Below are 8,558 nucleotides of genomic sequence, written 5' to 3' on the forward strand. Positions count from 1 at the left end.
AGAGGTGGTAGAGTGAATCCAGTGGTGCTCAATATCCAGCTCAGTCATCTCGGAAAGTGATAGTGGAAACCCAGGACCGGTGTATAACCCAAGCAGTAAAGTATCACGTTACTTTACAGGCGGTTCTTTTCTGTCCCTTAACTTGATTTATTAGACCTATTTCCTGGTAACTTTTGGCTCTTTCTGAACACCAAATCCTCTTCCAAGCTGCTTTCTCAGAGTGGTTTGGGACAGCCCTCGGAGGGTAGGATTGTTCAATGGGTGGATGAAGGTACAATTATTAACAAAAAAGGGAAACACAGAAAAGGGAGAAGGAGCATTATATTAATGTGATTCCAATTTGGGTGAGTTTTCTCTTCACTTTCCTCATGTGGATAAAAACGTTTTCGTTTTTTAAAAGTGTGGAATAAAGAAACTGCAATGTATTCATACAATGGAATATTATTCAGCCTTCACAAATAATGAAATCCTAACACACGACGCAACATGAATGAACCTGAAAGACACTATGCAAAGTAAAATAAGTCAGACACACACAAAAAAGTACTATATGATTCTGCTTCTATGAGGTCCCCAGAGTAGTCAAATTCATGGGAACAGGAAGTAGAATGGTGGTGGCCAGGGCCTGAGGTGGGGGGTGGAGGGAAGGGGAGTTACTGTTTAATGGGGACAGAGTTCAGTTTGGAATGATGAAAAATTCTGCAGATGATGGTGGTTGTGGTTGCACAAGTGTGCATGTACTTAATGCTATTGACCTTACATTCAAAATGGTTAAAATTGTCAATTTTATGCCCTGTGAATTTTACAATAAAATCCAAGTGTGGATAACGTAATCAAACCTGTTCTCAAAAGGTGAAGACTTGACATCACTGATGTTATTCAAAAGAAACGCTGGCCAGTGTGGCGCAGTTGGTTGAACACCATACTGCAAAGCAGAGTCGCGGGTTTGATTCCCCATCAGGGTACCTGCCGAGGTTATCGTGTTGGTTCCGCCCCCCTTCGGTCAGGAGGCAACCAATCGATGTTCTCTCTCACGTTGACGAGGAAAAGATCCCTCTCTCTCTTCCTCCCCTAAAAAAAACGTGTGGGCCAAGGTCCAAAGAGAAAGGCCCCCAGTACTACTTTCTCTGCAGTAAAACCCAAGCATGGGATCAAGCAGCTGACTATCACACCTGCTCTGAGGAAAGTTCTTCCAGCTCTTCTGTTCTCGCATCTCCCATAACGTCGTGCTCCTTCGTTGCTGCAGTAAGGCGCCTGCAGCCCTGGAACAGGCCAAAGCACAGCCTGGTATCCCCGAGCCGGCCTGCTGGGCTGCCCACTCCCCGGGCCTCCTAATGGAGGCTACAGCAAGTCGTGGCTCTGCTGGCCAGGAGGCTGCTGAGGTGGCTTTTTAATCCTCCAGCCGTGCCGTCCTAGTGATTGCTTTTATTAGGAAATGTAATGAAAAAGACTATATGAAGCCCCTGCCAGGAAAAGAAAAAAGCTAATAAGGTTTTGCACCAAGTGTGGCGAGAAAAGAAAGGGGGGAAGAAGCACATTAGGAGTCAGATAATGAGATAAATGAAAGACCGCAGGGAAGATCATTTTTGCAGACTTGCTGGATGGTTGTAAAATTTTTAATTTGCTGAATTCTCTTTTTTCCCCATTGTCCCTGACTCTCTGCATCTCTGTCTTTCACTCTTTCTGATGCTCTGAGTCTTGTATGTGTCTTTCTCTCTCTGCCTCTCCCCCTCTTCCTTGGTTTCTCTGTTTCAGCTCTTGCTTTTCAAGTGTGTGTGTGTCCTTTCACTGTAGCCAAACCCTGCCTCTCACGACTTGGGTAGGAGGCTGGGCAGTGAGGTTCCCACCCGTCAAAGGTAGCAAGAGGACAAAGGATTGCTTTCCCACCCCCTCACCTCCACACACACACACCCCTTTCCTTCTAGGGAGCTGCGATGATTTGGCCGAAGGGAGAGAAAGAGGGAGACATCAAGGGTGGGGGGCGGTGGGAATAGGACTATGGAGGAAGGACAGAAGATCAAAGACCACGGAAGTAAAGAGGAAGAGAAAGCCCCCGCTGCTCCTGCAAATCGATTCTCCGCAATGCCCGCCCTCCCATCTGCACTCTGAGCGGCTGAGCAGAATGCCACCTCCGTGGGATGCCAAGCCTAAACAGAAGGGCTCTGGGGCACAGGGATGGCACAAAGGCCAGGCTGCTACAGACCTGCAGGGAGAGGTCCCGTTTCCCCTAGCCCAGCCTCTCACCACCCAGGCTTAAAATCTAGTTCAGTCCTTGCTTTGGCAGACTCCTTCCTCCTGTCCCATGCTTGAGAATTTTTAGTCTCAGTAGTTCCCTGCTGCGGTTGGAGGGGTTGAAAGTGGACACAGTGAATAGTTTCCCCTTGGGGAAGGGCAAAGCCTATGAAAGCACAGGAAGGAACGGCTCAGGTTGGAAACACCATGTTAGTTGTTAGGAAAATCATTCTCAACCCTCCATCCCTTGTTCCTTCCCCAGTGGAAACTGTCGTTCGGTCGTCCTCTCTCTGTGCTCTGCCTCTTGCAAAAGTGCGCTACTGGGCATCTCCTCTACGGCCACCACAGGAGAGAAAAGAGCCATGAACATCAGCAAGGTCCATGGGGATGAGAGGACAAAAGACCAAGGGACATCTGATCCGTGGCAACGGAGCTCTGGGGAATTACAGGGTCCATGGGAGTCTGACAATGGAGCCCCAAACCAGGCTAGGCAGAAGGTGAAGGGGGCTGGGAAATAAGGTAGATTAGGACAGAGACGGGTAGTCCCAAGAGGGAAGATGGGATAGGTTCAAGGTGGCTGCAACTGAACTGTGGAGTAAAATAAGCTGGGAAAGAGAGGCAATATATATAAATGCTTCCAATGCCCCTGGCTCTGCTCTGAGAACCCGAGACTATTCACTCGTTTAATCCTCACTCCAGTCCTTTGAGGTTGGTGTTATTGTTAACATCGTCATCTTAAACAAGAGGAAACGGAGGCACCGTGGGAGGGAGGGGCCAGGATTGCAAACTCGAGTCTGCTCTTAACCACTTCTCTGCTCTCCCTCTTCAGAACGGGGTTCAGGTTTGGCGATGTAGCAGAAACCTGTCAAGAGGGAGAACAGTGCTGTGCTAAGAACGTGAACTTGTGGGCTAGACAGCCAGACACTGACTAGCAGTGTGACCTTGGATAAAATCCTTAGAACTTAAGGTCACCCCTCAAAGCAATGTTTAGGGTGACTAAATGCACATAGGTTAAAATACTGGCATAAGGCCTGGTCCCTGAGCTCAGTCAGTGGCAGTTTTTAATGTTATTCTCTGTTTCTCATAAGAGGAAAGGAGCATCTTCTGTGCTTGACAGCTGACAAACCTCAGCTTCCCACTAGAAACACTGGAGATGGGGCCTCCCAGGGATCAGCTTCTCAGGGGTGCATGGTCCTGCAAACAGGCCCTGAAGAGCTCCAGTGCCCACAGCACAGCCTCTTCCCCAGCGCTTCCCTCCCCTGCCCCACCTGGTGAGCCCAGGGGTCCCCTGGCTCATCGCATTGTTCCAGGGAGTGTGTGTTGCCTCCCTCCTTTCCTTCCTCCTTCCCTCCCTCTGCCCCTGCTCTTCTCTTGAAGGAGAATGCACAAATTAGGCAGAAAGGAAAATGTTGACAGTTCCTAGCCCTCCCTGGCTGGGGATAAAGAGAAATACCTTAACGGATGAAGCTTTAGTCAGATCAAACACGGTTTGTGAGATGCATCAAATGTATTATTCATTTCACCAATGAGATGCAATCTTGGGCTTTCTCTTTTCACCCCACCAAGAGGAAACCTCAGCTACTGTGGGTGCTGGGCTCCTGGAGGAGGGGGCATTTTTGCAGCACCATCTCTTCAGTAGTATATCGACAAGTCTGTCTTGAGTCCCTCTTGTTTCTCCTGAAGCTCTCCAAATGAGATCTGTCACCTTGCTAGGTAATCTAAGCATGCAAACATTGCAGGTGAGATCCACAAGAACTGGGCAGCAACAAGCACTTGGAATCCAAGAGAATGTACTTATATGAAGCAGGAGCTAGAGACATTGACCCTGGAAGGTCCTCTGCGTATCACATGAACTTGAGGGAATGGAACTCTGTGGGCTAGAAGAGCTCTAAGAGGAGCCATGCCATCAGCTAAGATGGTAAGAGCAGCACTCACCCTATAGCTGAATGCCTGGTGGATCCAGACTTGGTGCTTCCTGCACAACTCTTAAGCCTTGTGGTTTGGACTGGTGGAGGTCCTTGCACTACTGGCCTGAGAGCTCTGCAATCATTCCTTGCTCCTTCTCCTTTTTTCCATTTGGCCACTGGAGTCCCCTCTGGGCTTCTGCTAGCATTCTGGCCCCAGTGAAGGCTTCCCATACTGGACACTGTCCCCTTCTTAAACCTCACCCAGAGAAGAAATGGCCCCACCCTCCCATGGTCTTGCCCCACTGTCTCACAAACCTTACACTTGTGCTGTGCTGAGCAAGCCGGGAGTTGGGGTGAGGAGCAGGCACTGTTGGTGGAATGAGAGGTGGGAACAGCACAGAAAGAAGGAAATTTGACATGATGGATCAAAAAGCCTTAAGATGATCATACCCTTTGACCCAGAAATTCCATTTCTTACAAACTGCCCCAAGGACAAAACGCCTGTCCTAGCTTTGTTGATCATAGCAAAACTTGCAAACATCTTAAAACTACAATACTAAAGGAATAGTTAAATAGTAGCCTTCTACAGTCCTTTAAAATCAGATTCTGGAATACTACAGGGGAAGTAATACACAATTATATTTTTACTCTAAAAGATGTCAAATAAGTAAAGCAAAATTCTCTCTAAATCATAACCCAATCTTATTCCTTGAGAGAAACAGGATTATATCTATTATTAGCAATTTAGCATGTATCCTCTCAGACCTTTATTTTTGAAGAATCCTGTTTAATATATAAACAAATAATAAAATCAGGTTATTCAAGTTTGTAACTATAAATGCATATGTTTATACAAAGACAAAATGCTTGCTGATTATACACCAAAGCGTTAACAGTATTTGGCTCTGAATTGTGGAATTGTATATTATTTTTATTTCCTTCTGCAAGAATTATTGTATTTTCTACATAAACAGAAACAATGCTATTTTTAAATATAGTAAAATAAGGAATTGATAACATTGGCTGACTCTGAGGAGAGAGACTGTTCACCATACACTCCTTTATGCCTTTTGATTTTGTGCCTTGAGCACAGATTACCTATTCAAAAAATGCATAGTTTTTAAAAATTTAATAGGGCAATAAAATAAAATGAGGGGGCTGGTGATCTTCGAAGGATAGCAAGCCCTGACGTTCTTGGAATATGTAAAATCCTTCAAGCCGTGGTTATAGTCTCTGAATCTGCTCCGGATTCACACCAATAGTGCTAGTCTCTTTCTTTCTCAACACGCAAGGAACTAGGGCCAATAACCTGGAAGAAAAGAACTAGGGTCTAAAATAAACCAGGCTGCCAGCCAGGAATAACTTTGTAATAATTTACAGCATAGCAACAGTAACAGCTCAGTTGAGCTCCTTTTTGTCCTTTTTCAAAGTACTTATCTGCCTTTTGGTTCTCCAAACTTTCCTTCAGGCTTCCTGCTGCTGTCAGGTTACTGGGCAGAAAAAGATGAGCCCGAAGACCTTGTCTAAAGGGCCCTTGTTTGAAGTCTGCCCGAAAGATCCACATTTCCCAGGGTTGGGTGCTGGGTCTCAGACAACAGTCCTCTCTCCCTCCTTCCCAAGGCCCATCTCATCCACCAGCACCCAGCTCTTGTCTCCAGTCTCTGAGCCTCAGGTTCCTAACTTGAAAATGAGGGTGCCCTGGCTGGTGCGGCTCAGCGGATTGAGCGCCAGCCTGCAAATCGAAAGGTCACCAGTTCAATTCCCAATCAGGGCACAAGCCTGGGTTGCAGGGCCAGGTCCTGGTGGCGTGTGAGAGGCAACCATGTATCTCTCACACATTGATGTTTCCCTCTCCTTCTCCCTCCCTTCTCCTCTCTCTAAAATAGTAAATAAATAAAATCTTTTAAAAAGAAAAAGAAAATGAGGGTAATCAGCCTGGCCCCATAGACTGGTTATGAGATGTGGGTGACGGCTGATACAGTGTAGGGCAAAGGTGCTGCCCAGTCAGAGCAGAGGGTTCCCTCAGCTGAAGCAGCTCGCAGGCATCCACCCAAGAGGGAGGATCTAGACAGGGTGTGGGGGCCTCTATGAGGCCTGGAGTAGCCACTCTTTATCAAATGATGACAGGTACTTTCAATATCAATAAGATGATGTATGTCTGTGAATGAGGACACAGGCAGCCTGCCCAGCCTAGAATATGTTCCATAAACTATTAACTCCCTCCCTGGAAAGCCTCTTCCCCGGATCCCCTCCAGCCCCGCCAGGCGCCCCTTCTTCCAGGCTGCCCTATGCATCTACCTCTCGCACATCTCCCTGTATTGTAGCTGTATGCTCATTTGACACACATGGTCTCATCAGACAAAGTTCCCTGAGAGCAGAATTTGTATCCAAAGCATTTTTACATGTCACATAGTAGGTCCTCAGAAACTATTTGCCAACTGAAGCCAGGATCCTTGTAAATTCTCACTAGGTTGCCTTCTCCTTCCAGGCCTACAGGCTGCCCTTAGACCTGAGCTCCCTGCCCAGACTCACTCCAAACCAGACCCAGAGAAGGCAGAGAGATTGGTGGGGAGGGGGCAGCACAGTGCAGCGAAAAGTGGGCTGAGCTGTGTCCTGGCCCTGGGAGACTTAACTGCTCTGGGCTCAGCTCCTCATCTATACATAACCATCAGACCAGGTCAGGAGCTGAAAACTCAAATGCCTACAGAGGAAAATAATGCAGAAAGGGAAGCAAAGGGAGGGGTATACGGTAGTTAGGGATCGTGCATGCCCTGCACAGCACTGCCCTTCAGTGCCAGCTGGGCATTGCCGAGTATGGCAAGGTTTTCTGATGTTTCAAGAGAAGCCAGAAATCTAGGTTTTAAGTGAAGTCTCCTAAACAGGTCAGACTCAAATCCATAGGCCCTTTACAGCCTGGAGCCCTCCAGTTTGTCATCTGAACACCAGCTGACAGCCCTTCCAGCCCTTAAATTCTGTGAGTGCAAGAAAGCTGCCTGAAGACATGTTCTTAGCATGAGCTCTTAAGGACAAGACCCAAAGAAAGTTCAGGACTCATTCTGGCCACAGAGCCTCTGGCAACGGCCACCCTGACCCCCAGACTACAGCCCTATGCAAGTGCTGTCCCCTATCTGCCTCTCGCCCCACTTCCACCCCCAAACACACAGGGGACAGAAATGGGGGCAAAAGAGGCGCCAATGGTCATTCGTCCTGGGGTGAGCAGGAGTGCAGCCCCTCACGTTCTGCCCTTCTCAGTGCCTGCCTTCCCCGGAGACCTAGGCTCAGGGCCAACCCACCACCTTCACACTGCCCCACACAGGGACACCCACCAGTGCTACCATCTCACCTAATAAATTCCTGTCAGAGAAGCTGTCAGGGCCTGGGAAATAAATAATGATATTTAACATTTTGTAATAACAACAATTAACCAGTAAATAATGTCCTTTAAACTGCAAACGCAGGAGTAAATTAATTCTTCTAATGAGCTGTCAGGCACGGAAGAAAAAAAGGACTCGTTTTCTGTAGTGGCACGCGGCTGCCATACGAGCAGCCGGGGACGCTCACCTCGGGCCTGGGAGCTCATTACCAGGAAGCAGGCAGCGCGGGGATTCCCGGGGAATCGGCAGCCAGTAGCCTCCCTGGCTCCCACGTGGGCGCTCGCCACCACCGCCGGCTCAGCACCCGCTCCCCAGGCCTGGCCGCTACTCACGGCCTGGTGCAGATTTGCAAGAGAGCAGAGCGGAGAACATTTCGATCACAGACACTCCCCTCCCTCTCTGGGCAGAGCTCATCCTTGAGGTGGCTGGGGGCAGCTGAGGGCAGAGGAGGGGAAGAAGTCCGCATGTCCCTAGTCCTTGCTGGGTGACCTTGGAGAGCTTTGTTGCCCTCTCTGGGCAGGGGTATCGTAAATGGAAATGTGAAGCTAATCAAACCAGATGTGATTACTTCTGAGCTTCCAGAAGCCTGTGACCATAAAAAGACACCTAAGAGTAAGGCAGCTCTTTATGTACTGATTCAGGGTAATCTCCAAGATATATTGTCAGGTGACAAAGCAAGGCACAGAACAGTGTGCAGGGTATGCTACATCTTGTGTATTAAAAATAGGACTAAAGAAAGAGAATGTGTCCCTGTTTGCTTGTGTATGTCTAGACACGAAAGGCATAGCATTGCTTGCCTCTGGGGAGGATAACTGGAATAATTTTCACAGAACAGGCTTCCTCCATATCCTGATTTTTTTGAACCATGAGCAGGCATTACCTATTCAAAAAATTAAAGACAAAGCCACACACATCAGAGGTCATCATCTTGTCTGTCAGTAGCTTTCAGGAAGTGGAAGCCACAGGGGGACAGCTGAACTGAGACCCCTCCAGAGAGAGCTCACTGCCTCTCTAATAAGCTATCCCAGAGACCAGCTAATGAGTC

Source organism: Furipterus horrens, unplaced genomic scaffold (genome assembly GCF_987537825.1).
Source record: "Furipterus horrens unplaced genomic scaffold, mFurHor1.1.pri manual_scaffold_11, whole genome shotgun sequence".
Lineage (NCBI taxonomy): Eukaryota > Metazoa > Chordata > Mammalia > Chiroptera > Furipteridae > Furipterus > Furipterus horrens.